Raw genomic sequence first — 16905 nt, 5'->3', positions numbered from 1 at the left:
GAGAACTGATAGAGATACAAAGACTTAGTAGTCAGAATGAAATGTGTACAGAGGAAACAGTATGAGGTGAAAATGAGGTGCTCTGGTGTTGTTGGTTTTGTTTTGTTTTTTGTTTTGAAGAAGTTACCACTTTATTACCAGAACAGAACAGAAACAGGATGGTCTCCTGAATTTTGGCTCTTTGCTTTAAGATAGGAACACATTGCTTGTCTAAAGGGCAATTTGCCTTCCAAATAAGATGCTTATTGGTCAATCTGGTCCTTCTTGGGGTCCATGGTGATTGCAAAGCTGACTGAACGAGAATAACGCAGATAAAGGACACAGATACAGACTTGAGAGATGTTTAATTAATTCACAGGACCTGGCAAAAGTGTCTTTTAAGTTGCCTCTTACAGTAATACATAGCAATTCTTTATTACCACAGTTTGCTCCAGTGGTAACATAGAACTATAGTACAGTATCAAAACAAAGTTGGAACAAAGCAGTCATACTTAACAGGATATTTCTATCATCACTATGATCACTCAAGTTGTTCTTACAGCCACATTTACATTTATATCTCTATCCCTATCCCTCCTTAACATAGTTCCAGGAACATGTTCTTCATTTCTATAATCTTATCATTTTAAGAACATTTATAAATGAAATCATACATACATATATACATACACATACATAATCTTATAGGATTGCTTTGACATTCAGCATACTTCTCTAAAATTCATATTGTTTCATGTTACATTGTTTTAAAATTTTAAATTGTGGTGTCAGAATAAGGATGTTCCAACATTCACTTGTTGAAGAAATTACACATAAAGTTGCTATAAATATAGAGTAGAAGTTTTTGTGTGAAAGTATTTTCATAATGATCACAATTCTGTCTAACTTTCTGCCTGATAGCTACAGAACAGAAGAGCTCAAGGTTTCCAAAAGCCACAGAAGACTTCCTGTAACTGAGGATTAACTCCTATCAGTACCTTCAACTTGACAACTATTTGCTTCTTGACTTTGCAACATCCTTCACGCTGAGCTTCAATTAAATAGGATATTTTTTTCAATTAATATTCATTGAAACATGAACTTCATGAAATGCTCATAAAAGGGAGGATAGGGGTTATTTGATCTCAAAAATAAATATTTCTCTTCTTTGAAATAAAAAAGTGCAAATTTGTACACAAAAGGAGGAATCCAATATCCAAATACCCAAGTGGGTGGATCCCAGCCTTGTCACTTATTAGAAAAGGTAACCTTGGCAACACTTAACTTTCCTATACCTCCATTTCTTTATTTGTTAAAAAAATATTAAATGAATAGTAACTCACTCATGAATGGGAGATTATAAACACAAAATATACTTGATAAACATTAATATCTATTATTATTCTTGCTATTATAATCCAAGCCATCAAAATCATTATGATATTGTTTAAAAAATACATATGTCTGAGTACCACCCTGGAGATTCTGATTCATTAAAGCTGAGGTAAAGTACAGTCTAGATAAAGAAGCAGAGGTTCATTTCCATCTAACATGGGACCACAATAGTATGGAAACCAAGACCACAGTACTCAAATGCCAGTGGGTAGTGCTGTATTTATATCCACACAGTAGTCTAGTAAATTCTTTACATGACCAACTGTGGTCATGTGCGGTTTTCTACCAGACTGGCATTGTGATATCATAGAATTGTGATTCCTCAAGGTGGAGATCAATAAAATAAAATGTGGTTTGGTGAAGTTAATACATATCAGCTTTTCAAAAAAAAAAATCCTAACTGTAACAGTTAACACATACTTGAAAACTAACTGTATTTGTGATGGGCTGGGTATAGTTCATGTGGGTGGAGCACTTGCAGAACAAGCAAAAGCCATGAGTTCAAACTCCCATGCCACCAAAGGGGAAAAAAATACTTGTAAGCCATAGCTTAGTAAATCAAATGTGAAAATAAGACATTATTTCCTTAGAAATAAAAGGAAATGATTGTGGGTCTAGTTCTGTAGTTCCCACCTATCACATTACTCGTTTCCACAGGTCCTCTTATTGTCAAGTGGCGGGACACTATGCAGGGCACATGGGAATCATTTTGGAGGAGGTGGCAACCTTCTGACCACTTCCACAGCAACCCTCAGGTAAGCTTTGGCCTCAGCACTTTCAGGCTGTGAGAACACAATTGGCTGGCCTGTATCTGAAGCCTCCCTTATGCTGAGGTGTAAAGAATGTCCCCTAGAACATCAAGATTAAGGGTCTGTGCTAGTTTCCTGGCACCATCAGCACCAAAAATAGGAGTTTCATGTTTACATACTGGAAAACACTCATATTTTGTATAAGACTAAGAACAGGCACATGCACTTTCCAAAACATTTCTGTACCCTTGTGTGCATCCATCATTGCAGTGCCCTAGGGCGTGGAGACAATCAGTGCACCTGAAATGGGAATATTCTGGGAAATTGATGACTGTACATCTCCTGTTCCAGGTGGTATGTCAATTACTAAATAGTCCAGCAGACCCCAATCTACCTGCCTTCACAGTTTCTCAACAGCCGACGTTACCAGGAAGCCTCTCCAAACCACTGTGGTCTCAACCAGGAAGCCCATAGACATACAAGCAATACCATAATTCAAAAGAGGTCTCATTAGGTGGTTTTGTGATAATTTTGGGTTTCCTTTCAGATTCATCATTTTTGGAATTGAAGGACCATACACATCTGCATCTAGCAAACCATTAGTCTTTGTCGAATCATTTGCTGCTAGTGCAAGTGCCAGGTTCACTGCTGTCGTGGACTTTCCAACTCCACCCTTTCCAGAAGGCACAACTATAACTTGTTTAACACCTATGGGCTTCTGTTTTGGAAGTCCTCGGGACATGATTTGTGCTCTTCTTTGTTTTAGGGTATCACTCTCAGCGCCAGAAAACTGGCGCCGAGCTGCCCAAATACCGCTTCTCCCAGGTGGGGGACAGCGGCTCCACTATCGCCCCAAAGCAACATCCCACGGCCGGGCAGCAAACGCCGCCAAAGCCCCGCGGAGCTCGGCGCCCACTCTGGTGTTTTTGTTGCTGTCTTGTGGCCTTAAGCTCAGAGGCACAATTCTCAAGTTAGGAAATAGGCTGGTAGATCATACAAATATACTAGTAAGGTCTAAGAGGCTTCCATAGGCATGGGAGAGAATAAAGCTACAAAAGTCAAGAGCAGTTGCTGTAAAGTTTATTCAGTCATTTTCATGAGAACTTGGGGGAAATTTCATTTGCAGCTAACTGAATTGGATTTGCTAATGGTATGGTGCCAGATTTTGTAAGATTGCATTATGTACAGCCCTCAGACTTCCTGTCTAATATTCACATCTTAAGACACTATTGTTGAGTAAACTTCAATTAGGGCAATTTTTTTGAGCTACAAATACAGGCTCTCCTCTCTCCCTAACCCAAAACAAAACAAAACAACAACAACAAAAAGACCATTCCCCCTCTTCCTTCCTCCAGCAGGTAGCAGGCTTGTTTTATTTTCCCCAGGGGAGTTTTGTGCAGGCTGAGAGAGTAGAAGTCTCTTACAAGTAGAAGTCTCGCTTCCTGGCTTTGTCTGCAAAAGCCTAAACCCCCTGAGTTGCCTTGGTGTGTTTGGAGAGAGTAGGAAGTGGCTCTGAGGAAAGTGTAAGCACACCTTGGTGGACTGGACCTGTACTAATGTATGCCATCATTTTAGGGCACAGAGTTCTGGATCAGCTGCGGCCTGGCACTTGTTTTCTGGCAATACCCAAAGATGGACAGACCTTAGGAATGGCTGGGGGTGGGGGTGGGTGTCCCAGGATCCACTGGGACCAGGTAAATTGGCCTGGGAAGGAATCATTGATGGCCTGTAACAGCAAGGTCTTCTGAGAATTCCCCCAAGGACATCCAGAGGCAGAGGTGCCTTTGTGTGTGTGCACATGTGCACATGCTGCTCTTGGGGCTTGAACTTGGGGCCTTTCCCTGAGCTTTTTTGCTCAAGGCTAGCTCTCTACCACTTGAGCCACAGCTCTACTTCTGGCTTGTTGGTAGTTGAAGCTAAGAGTTGCATAGACTTTCCCTACCTGGGCACATCAGATGTCTGCCTATTGAGTAGCTAGGGTTATAGACATGAGCCACCAGCACCCAGTCAGAAGTGCTCTTGTTTGGCAATTGAAATTAAGCTGGAATACTGATTTAAAGATTAATAGGTTGCAGAAGATGGATGTGCTGCAACAGGGGGCTTCAGGATTGGATGGGCCAGCTGCAGGAGCTTTGATGGCCAGAGCAAGCCTCTTCTCCCAGTAGAAAGACTATGCCCATCTGTGAACTGCCTGGCTTTTGTTCTTTTCTCTTAAGTTGTGACACTTGTCAGGAGCAAAACAGAGACAGACTGAGAATTTCTTTCCCTCATTTAAAAGAAATTTTGGCCCCAACTTGTAAATTCATTTTCCCATTTCTATAGTATATCCCATTCCTTTTTGTTTTCTTCTTTTTCTGTTGGTCATGGAGTTGATCTCTGGGCCTTGGCACTATCCCTGAACCACAGCACCATGTCTGGTTTTCAGGTGGTTGATTGGAGATAAGAGTCTCACATACTTTCCTGTCCAGGCTGTGGCTCAAGTAATAGAGCCTCAGCCTTAAATGAGAAAATGAAGGGACAATGTCCAAGCTCTGAGTTCAAGCCCTAGTACCAGCACAAAAACTGTATATATAGGTAAAAAAACAAAAATAATGAAACAAAACTAGATTTCAGGGTGCTGGTGGCTCATACCTGTAATCCTAGTTACTTAGGAGGCTGAGATCTGAGGATCCAGGTTCAAAGCCACCTAGGGTAGGAAAATCTGTGAGACTCATCTCTAATCACCCAAAATTAATTTTTAAAAAGCTGAAAGTAGAGAGAGTGGGACGTCTGGATTTTGAGCTGCTGTCCGCTGTAGTAGCGACAGAGGAGCGAATTTAAAATGGGTGATGTTGAGAAAGGCAAGAAGATATTTGTTCAGAAGTGTGCCCAGTGCCACACCGTTGAAAAGGGAGGCAAGCACAAGACTGGGCCTAATCTCCATCGTCTGTTTGGTTGGAAGACAGGTCAAGCAGCTGGATTCACTTACACAGATGCCAGTAAGAACAAAGGAATCACCTGGGGAGAGGACTGATGGAGTACTTGGAGAATCCCAAAAAGTACATCCCAGGAACAAAAATGATCTTCGCTGGCATTAAGAAGAAGGGAGAAAGGGCAGACTTGATAGCTTACCTCAAAAAAGCTACAAATGAGGAATAGCCACTGCCTTATTTATTTGTTGCAAAACAAATGTCTCATGGCTTTTTAATGTGTACCATAATTCAATTTATCTCTAATACCAGATTTCATATCATGAATGGCTGGCAGAATATTTTTGGGCAGTCCTGATTTAAGTAAAAGTGGCTTATGGTTAAGTGAATGTGATCTTTTTTAAAAAAAATACTGTCATTTGCTCCCCTTTCTGTGATATGATTGGACTTAATAATGTTCAATTTTTCAACAAGTTAGGGAATAGCATCTCCAAATCTGTCAGATTGGTTTTATATTCAGATTTATATAGCTAATTATGAGAACATCTTTTAAACACGGGGGAAAATCCCTTCACTGTCTGACAATCAAGCAAAATTAACCTGTTTGAATTTGTGATCATTAACTTGTTAAAGGCAGTGGTTGAAGATGAGGAAGCAATGTCTATATTTTTGGTCTTGACTAAGCCAATTTAATTAAAATTCCCTGTCTCTGAAATCTGCCTTTTACTTATTGAAAGATATTTTAGTGTGGCTTATGTATAAATGTCAAATAAAGAGTATTTAACACTTCTAAAAAAAAAAAAAGCGCTGAAAGTAGAGCTGTGGCTCAAGTGGTAGAATGCTAGCCTTGAGCATAAAAAGCTCAGGAATAGCAAGTAGGCCCTGAGTTCAAGCCCCAGGACTAGAACCAAAAAGATACAAACACAGAAATCTAGTTGGGTGCCATTAGCTCACCCCTGTAATCCTAGCTACTTAGAAAGCTGAGATCTGAGGTTGTGATTCAAAGCCAGTCCAGGCAGGAAAGTCTTTGAGGCTGTTATCTCCAGTTAACTGCCAAAAAAAGCTGGAAGTGGAGCTGTGGCTCAAGTAGTAGAGTGCTAGCCTTTAGCAAAAGAAGCTCAAGGACAGCAGGCCTGAGTTCAAGCCCCAAGACATGGACGGACACACACACACACACACACACACACACACACACACACACACACACACAATGTATTTGAAAATCTCTGATGTTGTAGTTTGCATGCGAATGGAAAGTGCCAAGTATTTTAGGGCTCCCCAGAGTTTTCTGAAGCAGCTTTTTGCCTTTTGAGCCTATGATTTTTGTTTGCTATTGAATTCATTCTTAGTTCTGGGCACTTCAATGAATAGATTTTACTTTGGTCTAGTCTTTGACTGGAGGGTTTGGGGTTCTATTTGAAATGACTGGTGTGACTGCCATTCAGTTAATCTTAAAGGACACCCAGAGAACTAGAACAGGCTGTTTGTGACCAAATCAGGTAAAAAAAAAAAAAGAAATAAAAAATATATCTTTTACTGTTATATAAGATTTGATTCAAGATTTATAAGGTTTGTAGACTTTAAGGTTTATCTATGTACCCAAGTGACCTCAGCTTGTTTCAGCTTATCATAAATGTAACTTGGATTTAAATATGTGTTTATATACCTGGTGATCTTATTTATACCTAGTAAATTTACCAGGGTTTTTTTGTGTGCTTTACTGCTTTGTTTTATACTGTCAAAAGTACTCAATTTGGGGGAGTTTATCTTTGGAAAAGAAATTATTTCCAGGCACTGGTGACTTATGCCTGTTAGCTCCTCAAGAGGCTGGGATCACAAACAAGAAAGTTCATGAGACTCTTATGTCCAATTAATCACAAAAAGCCACAAGTGGAGCTAGACTCAAGTTGTAGGGTACTAGCCTTGAGTACAAAAGCTCAGGGACAGTGCCCAGGCACAGAGTTTAAGCCTCAGGACCAGCAGAAAGGAAAAAAGATTATTTGATTATATTTCTCTAATATCTTAAATCTTGTAAGTAACTTAAAAGTTTAAACACATACTCTTCGATTACAATTCAATGTTGTTTAAGATATATTATGACATTTTTTCTGTTTGTTTTGTTTTGAGGCAGGGTCTTGTAGCACAGGCTAGCCTGGAACTCACTGTGTAGCCCAGGATGGCCTCAAACTTGCAACCGTCCTGCCTGAGCCTTCTGAGTGCTAGTTTAATTTCTCTTTATATTTTGTCCTTTAGTCTTAGTGCAGGTGAACCTGAGGATTCAGAGCCAGGCTTTATGGCTGGGGTCTCTAGTAATAATCCTACACTAATAATACTGCCTGACAGCAGTATTTTATGTATGTAGCTTGATACATGATGCTTGAGTTATAAGGCATAGCAAAAACAAATATATTAAATCTCTTAAAAACATAAAGCATGAAGATGAAACTTTTGGATAAGTACTGATTTTGAGGATAAAAGCTAGATTTGCTTATCTGCCCAGGCTGGCTTTGAACAGTGATCCTCAGATCTCAGCCTCCTGAGTATCTAGGATTACAGACGTGAGCCACCAATGCCTGGCTTTGCTGGGTTTTTGCCCGGATGTCCCACACAAGGCCAAGAGGTTATCTGGGATTTTGTCCTTGTTCTACTTCCTTGCTGGAGGTAGGTCTGAAGTGTAGTCATCAAATGCTAGACCTTAAAAAAAGAAAGAAAGAAAGAAAAGGTTTAAAGTTTACAAGGAAAGCAGGTGGGATGGTGATCCTAGCTGCCCTTGGTGCGTAGGACCAGGGAAGACAGTGGTGCAGTTCTTCAGCATGACCACAAGGTGGAGGCCTTAGAGAGCTTCTTAGATTGGTGATTAGCTTGGCAGTGTTCTTGTTATTTGCAAAATATGGGGCCTGACACTTGCCAGTTGATTGGTACATATGTACATATGCAACTCAGACTGGCCTTGAACTCCTAATTCTCCTGCCTCAGCCTCTCAAGTGCTGAGATTTAAAGTGAGCACCACTAGCAACTTTTAGTTTTTTAAATCTTATCCCTTGTGGGAGGGACAGTTAGTAGCTCTCTTTTATCAACATTATGAGCAAGCCTAACTATTTTTCTAATTACTTTTAAGTAAAAAGAGCTCATCATTAACTACACCGGAAGCTGAGATCTGAAGATCACAATTTGAAGCTAGCCCCGGCAGTAAAGTCTATGAGACTTTTATCTCCAGGATACCATCAAAAAGCTAGAAGTGGAACGGTATCTCAAGTGGTAGAGCACTAAGCCTTGAGCCAAAGGAGCTTAATGACAGTGCCCAGGCCCAGATTTCAAGGCCTAAGACTGGCAACAAAAAGCACAAACACATTACGTTAAGTCAGAGACTCAATTTATCCCCTAGAATGTCAGTCCTAAGTAACCAGAAGTCTGAACATGATTTTACATCTCCCTTTCAAGGGTGGGTTAGGTATAATTTATCTTTTTGTTCCAGCACCATCCCAACTTTTTTTTGAGATTCACAAGGTTTATTGGAGAGGACATTTCTCCCCACAGGGGAGGTGGCAATATAGCATCTGCCCCTTATCCCCGTGGTAGCTTGTAATACCAACCATCTCAATGTTTAAGTTGGCTCCAGACCCCTCAGGGTTGTAGGCTGGGAGATGGGAGAGATCCAAGAGCATTTTTACCCGATGGCATCTTAGTAAGATGACTTCCTGTTCTTCCAGGCTTGGAGATATCAAAAATTGATTTTCTCATGGGGTTCTCTTTTAGATCCCTGCTGATTCCTCCTGAGACCCTTTGACTTGTAGTCCAGCTGTTTCTGTGCTCCCTCCACAGACCCAAGTGTGCAGTTCAGTCTGTTCTTGGCCGAGATTTCACTGCTTCTCTACATAGTCTTATTGGTAGCTGGCTAGGACAACTCCATTACTTCCATTTCTGCCACTTGTGTTTTCCAGATGTGGCTTGAATGGGGCTGTGACAATTACGGGGTTGAAATGTTATGGGGTTCTTGGGGGGGGGGCGGAATTCCCCATCCCTCCAAGAGTCCACCACTCAGAGACAGTCTCAAGCAAAAAGATGGGTTTATTGGGGAAGCAAAAAGCAAACTGACCAGCCAGGGAAGCAGCACAGACTCGCGAGCTACCACTGTGACCCCAAGCAGTCCTCAAATTGGGGTTTATAAAGGTAAAAGCGTAGCACAGATGTAGGAGGTTGATGCAGAGGGTAGAGCAAACAAGTTAATCAAGCCATTTACAGAAGCAGAATTTTGGGGCCAGGTTGACCTAATCTACTCCCCCCAACATTTCCTACCATGTTTCCCTAACTGTACTCATCTGTACTCCCTACAACAGTGACATACTCACCCCGATTCCCCAGGAACCTGGGGTCTATCCCGAGTGAGTGGAGTCTCTGCTTCTCCCAATGTAGCTCATGAGCCTAACCCTTGCCTCTGAGTTTCCTGAGTAGGGGCAGGATACCCATCTGCTTCCCCTCCCCAGCATTGTAGAGCTTGAGAGTTCCCTAGGGGCTCTGGGTGAACCCTTCCTTACAGGAAAATTCTAGCCATGGTGCAAGGCTGAGGCAAGGGCTACAACACCAAATCCTAGTCTTAGACAAAAGAAATTCTGAAACCAGTTAAAAGTTGAAGAGTTTATTTAGTTTTGATAGCCGTAGGGCTTCAACTCAGGGCCTGTGCAGTGTCCCTGAGCTCTTTTGCTCAAGGCTAGTGTTCTACCTTGTTGAGCCATAGCACCACTTCCAGGTTTTGAGGGGTAAATTGGAGCTAAGAGTCTTATGGGGACTTTTCAAACGGCATCCTCAGATCTCAGCCTCCTGAGTAGCTGAGATTATAGGTGTAAGCCACCAGCACCTGGCTTGCAAAGCTCATTTGAGCCAAATCAAAATACACTTCACAAATTGGGCCGCTCTGAGAACTAGAACCAAGTTTTAAGAATTTCTACTAAAAACATAATCAGACAGCATCTATGGACAAATGGAAGTGAGGCACTGAAAACGTCTCAATTGGTTATAACCTAGTTAGAGAGCCAGCCAGGTTACAGCTTTGCTAGTTCTTTGCTTACAACCTAGTTAAGTGCATCCAGCCAAGTTCAGTTCACTGGATTAAACATTATATCGGTTTGTGCAGGTGTTCAAATTCTGTCTGCATCCACAGTTTCCTACAAAATCGTAATACTCTTTTCACTTAGCCAGAGTAAAGATGCACACTACCCCACTCCATCCTTCAAGGCTACCCAGACACAGAAATCACTTCTTATTTTTTTAATTCTTATTAAGTAGTTGTTGAAAGAAGTTACAGTTCCATAAGTTAGGAGTACAATACATCCTGATCAATATCACCCCTTTCATGTGCTCTTCCATTATTTTCATTTATTTTTTACATAATGTGCCTTGGATATTGATGGAAAACGACATGACCTGGAAACAGTTATCTCCCAGTTTGACAGCCACGCCTTGAAAAATGCCAGAGCTTCCCTTGTTGCAGACCTTGCTGAATCATGTCCCTGTCCTTTCTCCCTCCCCATGCAGACCCTGTGTCTGTACAAGAGATAACCTGGGAGCCAAGGGCTATTAAACCCTCCTTTCCTGGAACTCAAGATGAGATTGCTTTCCCACGTACTCTCCCTCTGTGCACAGAGCCCTTCCCTTGTTCCCATCTCGCCCCCTCCCATGACAAACCTCCCCAGACCACTACCCCTCCTGACCTCATTCTCTCTGCCTAATAAAAAGAGATATTAATTGTAAGGGAATTGCACCATTTCTTCTCCCTGGACTGAAGAAGAATGGCTGCCCTTCTCAGGGTGAGTCTAGTAGGCCTGTGCGTTTCTTTCTGTCCTTTATTCATATGCCTGGCACTTGAAATTGTTCCTTAATATTTCCTGACATTTGGTGCTGAGACCCAGAACTCGAAACCCAAGGCTTGAAATATTTCCCTGAGGGATAAACCGACTGCATTTGTTCATCCTTTTTCCCTCCAAGAAAGCAATTATTTTAACTCAGGATTTGACATAAAGAATGGCTAGACCCTGAAGAACTGAAAAGGCCAAAAAAGAACAAGGATCATTGCCGCCCTTGTGGGAAGCCCGGCATCCCCTTGGTGAGGGGGCAGCAGAGCTGGAACTGCCTCGCTGTGCACGCTTATCTGGTCTGCAGAGCGGACACAGGCCTCTGTGCTCCTGTGAGTAGGCTGGACCAGTGACAGGTAAGAAACTCAATTGACATCAACTGCTGCTGGGGCAGCAAAGGGTTCTGCCAAAGAGAAGCAGTGTTGCTAAGGTGATGGTGACGTGAGCAGGAAGGAGAAAGCCCTTCTTCCCTCACCAACCCTGTCACCTTCTTCTCAAGAAATGTGGTTTGTGGGGTTCCCACCCTATGGAAGATGTGTTTGAAGTGGAGAAACCATAGTTTAATGACTAGCACTATCTCCCTCCTTTTGCACTGGCCATTTCTTTCCATATTGTCCTGGAGTAAAAGCCAGGTGCTGTTGATGACGGAAAGAGATGTAGCTACTTAAAAAAAAACACCAAATAAAGGGGCGGGGAATATGGCCTAGTGGCAAGAGTACTTATCTCATATACATGAAGCCCTGTGTTCGATTCCTCAGCACCACGTATATAGAAAACGGCCAGAAATGGTGCTGTGGCTCAAGTGGCAGAGTGGTAGCCTTGAGCAAAAAGAAGCCAGGGATAGTGCTCAGGCCCTGAGTTCAAGGCCCAGGACTGGCAAAAAATAAAGAAAGAAAATAAAGTGACAACAATGCAAGACAAAAATAGAAGAGATGGCATCCCTAGGTCTTTAGGCACAGACCTAAAGAATTTATAATCCTTAGATGAAGATGACTTGTATGACATTACACCTGCTTTGATTTTTCTCTTTCTTGTTCCTTCTTTCTTCTTTTAGAGACAGAATGACATTATTTAGCCTAGACTAGCCTCAAACTTGATATCTTCCTGCTTCAGGTTCCCAAGTGCTGGGATTACAGGTGTGTGCCACCACATCTGACTTGCCTGCTTTGATTTCTCATTTATTCTGTTACCCCATCATTTCGTAGTTCATCTGCATAGCCCCTCTTCTGTACTACAATAGCCTTTTAAAAATAGTTTCAAGCTGGTTGCTGGTGTCTCACGCCTGTAATCCTAGCTACTCAGGGGACTGAGATCTGAGGATCATGGTTCAGAGCCAGCCTGGGCAGGAAAGTCTGTGAGTCTCATCTCCAATTAATCACCAGAAAACCAGAAGTGGTGCTTTGGCTCAAAGTGGTACAGCAGTAGCCTTGAGGAAAAGAGCTCAGGAATAGCACTTAGGCCCCAAGTTTGAGCCCCATAACTGACGGAAAAAAAAAAAAAGCTTCCAATTACTTTATGCGCCTTTTAAATTTTGTTCCTGCTTGGCAAAGCCATCTGCATCTATGGACACTTTTCTATGCAGCTCTGTGAACAGACAACATCTGAGACACATAGCTACCAGTGTAAATTATATTTCTGTATGTATGTTTTAACTAGAGATAAGGAAGTATATGAAGAAACATGATTTTTACCCATTTTCTCCTGTCTTCTCAGATTATTCACTTTTTCAGTTGGGTGACCTTGGACAAATTATTTAGCTTTCAATTTCCTATTCGTCAAGTGGCAATTATAACAATGCTGACCTCACTTGGTTCTGAGGATTAAATGGGATAATCTGTGGAAACTACTTTGCACCGTGTGTGGCATGTGGTAAATCAAACCTCAGTCACAGTTCACCATTATCTACGCCAGAAGACATGAAGACTATATCTAAATACAATCATGGGGTGAACTCCAAGACATAGTGTGAAAAAAATTGAAGTCCAGAAGAGTATATAGAATATGCAATCATATTTTAAAAAATACATACATACACATATTTTTTTCTTTTTTTTGCCAGTCCTGGGGCTTGAACTCAGGGCCTGGGTGCTGTCCCTGAGCTCTTCTGCTCAAGGCTAGTGCTCTACTACTTTGAGCCAGAGCACCATTTTCTATTTTCTAGTGGTTTATTGGAGATAAGAGTCTTGTGGACTTTCCTGACCAAATTGGCTGTGAACCTCGATCCTCAGATCCCAGCCTTCTGAGTAGCTAGGATTATAGGTATGAGCCAATGGTGCCAGGCTTGGCCTTCCTTTTTAATTAGAGCAGTACTAGAGCTTGAACTCAAGGCTTCATACTTGCTAGGTAGGTTCTCCACCACTTTTTAAAACCAAATTATATTTTTGGTAGTAGAATTGCTATTCTGTGATCATTGGGTATGATAGTATGCTAAAGCAAAAAATCTGTTGTTACTAGAGGCAATGAAAAGCTCAAATTCCTGTTGTGAGAGAATGGAGATATAAATATAAGATAGAAAGGCACAAGTAGCTTTGGGCGCTGTCCCTTAGCTTCAGTTTTGACTTGGGGCTAGTGCTCCACCACTTTGAGTCACAGTGCCACGTCCAGTTTTTAAGGTGGTTAATTGGAAATAAGAGTCTCACAAAGCTGGGCATCGGTGACTCATGCCTACAATCCTAGCTACTCAGGAGGCTGAGATCTGAGGATCAAGGTTCAAAGTCAGCCCAGGCAGGAGAGTCTGAGACTCTTATCACTGATTAACCACCAAAAACTCAGGCATGGTGCTATGGCTTACGTGGTAGAGAACTAGCCTTGAGCTGAAGAGCTCAGACGGTGCCCAGGCTCAGAGTTCAAGCTCCATGACTGAAAAAAAAAAAGTCTCACAGACCTTCCTGCCCAGGCTGACTTTGAACCATGAACCTCAGGTCTCGGCCTCCTGAGTAGCTAGAATTACAGGCTTAAGCTACCAGCGCCCAGCTGTTCTCATGGAAATGAAAGTCTAGACTTAATGAATAATTCAGACAACTAAAAAAATGATCCCTTTAAGTTGGGTGCTAATTGTTTGATTTTTCTATAATGTCTTATGTCATTGATTGCCAGAAGGAATTAAGTTGCTAATGTCTTCATTTTTTTTTCTTTTTAAATATTTTATGAAGCAGACACTGTCCTGGCTGTAATCTAGCCAAGGGGACTGTTTAATCATCTGATATTATTCTCATTCGGAAGCTCAGAGACTTTGTGCTTTGCTAGATGGAGAGCTTCTGTTTCCTCCCTTGTTGCTGCCGTCAGCGATGTCGCTTGTCTGGTCCCCTGCCTGCTCCTGGCATTGTTCAGCCCCTCTCCTCTCCGTTTTTTTTTGTTTTTTGTTTTTTGTTTTTTTTGCTCATTGCAGCTAACAGGATGTCCTGTTAGGCTTTGTGCAGCAAACAGTCAATAACCATTTACTGAATTAGATCAAACCTGGGAAGATTGGGTGGCTGCCAGAGGAAAGCGAATAATTAAACTTGTTAAATCATTAACCTTAATTTTAGACACATCCCTTAAGCTCTTGAGTGTGGTTTGGGAATTCATACCTGAGTTCCAAATGGTTGAAGTTGCCAGGAATCCAGCTGTTGAATGGAAGTAGGGTTCCATTATATATTAAAGTGTATGTTTGCAAGCACGAATAATTGCTGCTAATTTGTAGAGCAGGAAGAATAAAAGTAGCAAATTGATAAAGGAATCCTATTTTTACATCTGTTATGAAGAATAGCCCTAGATTCCTTCATCATAGATGTTACAGTGTAAATATTGTCTTTGAAATTTGACGTTATTTGTTGAAATTCAAACATTTTTTTAAAAAGAGGGTAGACTATTTTGACTAAGACAAGAATTACCTACATCGTGTGAAAGCAAAAACAAATCTTAATTTCGTTGTGTTAAACTGTGCTATTAAACATCACTGAGCTTTATGAGATACATTTTAAGGTATCTGTAGTAGTCATCTCAACCCCAAACATAGTTTTGCTTAGGCACAAAGCCTTGGAGTCTTAGTAGACTCATGTTGGTCTCATCTCATATCCAATTCATGCTCAAATCCAGTTCCACCTTCCTTATCTACCCAGAATCCAGCCATCTCGATGCCTCCATTGCTGAGCCCCAACCCAAGCCCTTAGCTTTGTATCAGCCTTTATTCTCCTCTGCAGCTTGACTGCAGTCTGATCTCTCTCCAGGAGCTGGAGGGGGTATTTACAGGAAGACAGTCAAATCCTGTGTATTTTCTGCTCAGTGCCTCCGAAGCTCCTGCCTCACCCACGTCCTCATCTTGGGTTTCCTTTACCTACATATCCTAGCTCCTGCCTACTTCTTAGAACTCATTTCTTCCCACCTTTCTCCAACCACATAGAACTTCTTGCTGCACTTTGAACACAAGGAATACTTGTTGAGTGAATTAAATACAGTAATTGCTAAATGATTATATTCTACAGTAATCATAATTAGTTAAAATTAGTATAGGTGATTTTGCTAGCCCAGTGGTTCCACTCTTAATTTGGTATCAGAATCATGTAGAGGGCTTGTTGAAACTCAGATAGGCCAGGCGTTAGTGGCACATACGTATAATCTTGGTTACTCAGAAGGCTATCTGAGGACTGTGATTTGAAGACAACCTGGGCAGAAAAGTCCATGAGACTTATCTCCTACTAACCAGCAAAAAAAAGCTGGAAGCACAGCTGTGGTAGAGCACCAGCCTTGAGTGAAAAAGCTCAGGGATAGCACCCAGGCTCTGAGTTCAAGTTCCAGGACTAGCACAAAAAACAAATGAACAAAAACCCCTCAGATGGTTGGGCCTTGCTTGTAAAGCATCTGATTCAGTAGATCTGGGGTATGACACAGGCATGTACTTTTGCTGAATGACTATAGCCTACAAACCTAATTGGCCTTTCTAAGCAAATATTGACAAAGTTTGACCTACTGTTCCTGTGTCTTGAGTGAAAAAAATTATATACATCCCATTCTCAGGTGATGTGTTTCAGGGCCCCAATGGATGCCTGAAACTACATATAGTACTAATCCCACATTGACCATTTTTTCCTTATATATACATGCCTGTGCTAATTTTTTCTTTAAATATTTTAAAAAATTGTTATAAAGGTGATGTGCAGAACCATAAGGTTAAACTTACAGATTAGATAAGATATTAATAGCTAATGAACAATTATAACATTATACTATAATAAGAATTACTTAAAACTTACATATTAGCCAGGATTGGTGGCATGTGTCTGTAATCCCAACACTTGGCAGGCTGAGGTAAGATCACCGATTTGAAGCCATCCTGGGCTACATAGTAAAGCCCCTTGTTGTTGTTGTTTTTTAATTTTTTTTTTGCCAGTCCTGGCACTTGAACACAGTACTTGGGCACCATGCCTGAGCTTTTTGCTCAAGGTTAGCATTCTACCACTTGAACCACAATGCCACTTGTGGCTTTTTCTGTTTATGTGGTACTAAAGAATCGAACCCAGGGCTTTATGCATGCTAGGCAAGCACTCTACCACTAAGCCACATTCCCAGCCCAAAGCCCTTTATTTCCAAAAATTTCCATTTGGTATTTTTTAGGGCAATAGTTGCTCATGGATAATTGGAACCTGGGAGAGAAAAATCATGGTTAAGTGGGTGCTGCTAGTGTCCTATGCAGAGACTTGATTTTATACAGGGTCTCAACAAAGAAGGTCTGGCAACTTCCCCCAAACACAAAAGGGAAAAGTACATGTGAAAGGAAAGAAGAGCAGGAAAGGCAGGAATCATTATAAAGGGTCCAGGATCCTTAGCCCTGTCTTGGGAGTGAGAGTTGGCTAGCAAGACCTCCAAGATGATATTAGGAAGGGGACATGATTGAGTTAGGCTTGATCACTTTTAGTCTAGCTGATCTCAGCATTATCTCAACAAGGCTTGGCATAACAAAGCCATTGCTACAGGACTGAGTGCTGGAGGGTAGTTTTCAACACTGGTAACAAGATGTTTATTCATCAGACCTGTAGCTCCTTCCAT

At 41.5% G+C, this 16905-nt stretch overlaps 2 pseudogenes; one reads left to right on the top strand and one right to left on the bottom strand.

The window, feature by feature from the left end:
- Nucleotides 1-327: 327 nt before the first annotated feature.
- On the bottom strand, nt 328-3015 carry LOC125356262 (annotated as a pseudogene).
- A 1929-nt stretch (nt 3016-4944) lies between these two features.
- Nucleotides 4945-5289, top strand: LOC125356264 (annotated as a pseudogene).
- Nucleotides 5290-16905: the final 11616 nt, after the last annotated feature.

Source organism: Perognathus longimembris, chromosome 8 (assembly GCF_023159225.1).
Source record: "Perognathus longimembris pacificus isolate PPM17 chromosome 8, ASM2315922v1, whole genome shotgun sequence".
Taxonomy (NCBI): Eukaryota; Metazoa; Chordata; class Mammalia; order Rodentia; family Heteromyidae; genus Perognathus; species Perognathus longimembris.
The sequence above is the reverse complement of the archived record's forward strand: the minus strand, read 5'-3'. Positions and strand labels throughout refer to the sequence as shown.